This window comes from Schistocerca piceifrons, unplaced genomic scaffold, assembly GCF_021461385.2.
Source record: "Schistocerca piceifrons isolate TAMUIC-IGC-003096 unplaced genomic scaffold, iqSchPice1.1 HiC_scaffold_1324, whole genome shotgun sequence".
Taxonomy (NCBI): Eukaryota; Metazoa; Arthropoda; class Insecta; order Orthoptera; family Acrididae; genus Schistocerca; species Schistocerca piceifrons.
In genome coordinates, this window is record NW_025727152.1 from 45,001 (window position 1) to 47,500 (window position 2,500).

At 58.2% G+C, this 2,500-nt stretch overlaps 1 non-coding gene across 1 annotated transcript in view; it reads right to left on the reverse strand.

The window, feature by feature from the left end:
- LOC124732172 overlaps positions 1 to 928 on the reverse strand; it is a 1,909-nt gene extending 981 nt beyond the window's left edge. The window contains exon 1 of the ribosomal RNA XR_007008593.1: positions 1 to 928. This exon is cut by the window's left edge and continues 981 nt beyond it. This is a non-coding gene — a ribosomal RNA (small subunit ribosomal RNA).
- Between the last annotated feature and the right edge of the window lie 1,572 nt (positions 929 to 2,500).

Below are 2,500 nucleotides of genomic sequence, written 5' to 3' on the forward strand. Positions count from 1 at the left end.
AATAGAACCGAGGTCCTATTCCATTATTCCATGCACACAGTATTCAGGCGGGCTTGCCTGCTTTAAGCACTCTAATTTGTTCAAAGTAAACGTGCCGGCCCACCGAGACACTCAATAAAGAGCACCCTGGTAGGATTTCAACGGGGTCCGCCTCGGGACGCACGAGCACGCACGAGGCGGTCGCACGCCTTCAGCTCGCCCCACCGGCAGGACGTCCCACGATACATGCCAGTTAAACACCGACGGGCGGTGAACCAACAGCGTGGGACACAAATCCAACTACGAGCTTTTTAACCGCAACAACTTTAATATACGCTATTGGAGCTGGAATTACCGCGGCTGCTGGCACCAGACTTGCCCTCCAATAGATACTCGTTAAAGGATTTAAAGTGTACTCATTCCGATTACGGGGCCTCGGATGAGTCCCGTATCGTTATTTTTCGTCACTACCTCCCCGTGCCGGGAGTGGGTAATTTGCGCGCCTGCTGCCTTCCTTGGATGTGGTAGCCGTTTCTCAGGCTCCCTCTCCGGAATCGAACCCTGATTCCCCGTTACCCGTTACAACCATGGTAGGCGCAGAACCTACCATCGACAGTTGATAAGGCAGACATTTGAAAGATGCGTCGCCGGTACGAGGACCGTGCGATCAGCCCAAAGTTATTCAGAGTCACCAAGGCAAACGGACCGGACGAGCCGACCGATTGGTTTTGATCTAATAAAAGCGTCCCTTCCATCTCTGGTCGGGACTCTGTTTGCATGTATTAGCTCTAGAATTACCACAGTTATCCAAGTAACGTGGGTACGATCTAAGGAACCATAATTGATTTAATGAGCCATTCGCGGTTTCACCTTAATGCGGCTTGTACTGAGACATGCATGGCTTAATCTTTGAGACAAGCATATGACTACTGGCAGGATCAACCAGGGAGCTGCGTCAACTAGAGCTGAGCAGCCGGCCGCCCGGGAGTGTGTCCCGGGGGCCCGCGCGAACACGCAAGCGTCCGCTCAATCATTCTGCAAACAGGAGGAGGCTGAGCTCCCCTGCACAATACACCTCGAAACCCTCTCAGGTCCCGGCGGCGCGCAGCGCCGTCCCAAGTACTTGGTCGGGTTCGAGAGAGGCGCAATCGCCCGGAGTTAGGCGAGTAGACGCTTTCGGTGCGACCACCCGTGCTCCCAACTGAGCTTGCCGCTGCCGACAGAGGCCCGGGAGCGTGCTGTCGTGGCATTGCCGGCGGGAGACAACACGCGCCACCTACGGTGACCGGCAGCTCCAACGCCAGCGCCACAGAAGGACAAAAGCCCCACTTGGGTGCCGAAGCGAACTCTCCCAGCACAGCGCACGCGCCAACACATCCGCACAGCTGCGATACAAACCACCAGCGAGAACCGCTGGGGCGACCGAGCAGCAGACGGCGTCGCGGCGCCGAGCGCCGGGCGGCGGCGCATCCTCAACGCACACAGTCCTCAATCGGACCAGCACACTGAAGATGTCCACCGCGCTTCGCACCGGGCCCGCGAGGACCTACTTTGGCCGCACGGCGCCGCGCGCAGGGTGCGCCGGCGCGCAGCTGCGACGCCTGCCGCGTCCGTCGGCCGGCGCGCCTGCCACTGGCCGCCCCCACCAGCCGGCTGTAGCGCGTGCGCCCACGCACCGCGCGGCCAGCACGCCGGGAGGCGCCCCCTCACCGGCCGGGGACGGTCCCACCCAGCCACCGCCGCGTATCGCTTCACACCCAGATGCCGTTCAGTTTCGTCGGCATGGTGGGTATCGCTGGAACAACCGGTTAGTACCTCAACCTATCGTCGCCATCACCGATTCACCCCTAGCGAGAACAACCGCACCACAACAGGTTACCATTTGTTCATTTGCGTAACTTCACCAGAAAACGCAGGCGTCCATCGCCATTTGCAACTTCAACGATTATTGCATGCCTGTGTCAGGTGTCACGCCACACTACGTCTGCCCACATACACGCAACAAAATGTGCACGCCTAGACAATACGTGGAAGGTGGCCCCCGTACGTATGCGATGTCCATTGCTCGAACGACTGTCAACCGGCCTCTGTAGCATGTCGCAGATATGGAACGCGGTGCACCATGCCATCACGGTGTGTGAGGAGAGACGACTAGGTCCGAATACATCAACAGACAGCTCATGCTGATCGCCATCCACGGCGTCCGTTCCTCCCACACGTCTCTATGGCGTACCACACTGCAATCCAGCTCTCATAGGGAGACGACACGTAGCTGCGTGCACAATATTTGCACTGTATGGTCCGCCGTTTTTGGGCGCAGTCGTTGTGCGGTCACACATGTGCCACGATGTATCATTCAGTACATAAGGACGAATGTGCAGTACAGATTGTGGTTCACGCGTACGACATCAGCGGACAGTTGACACAGGCCGCACCACAACGTAGCCTGAGTACGTCGCATGCGAAGGGCATTGAACATGCAAACTTCTCACCAACCAGCTTGCGAAGGCAGGGGGCAAGG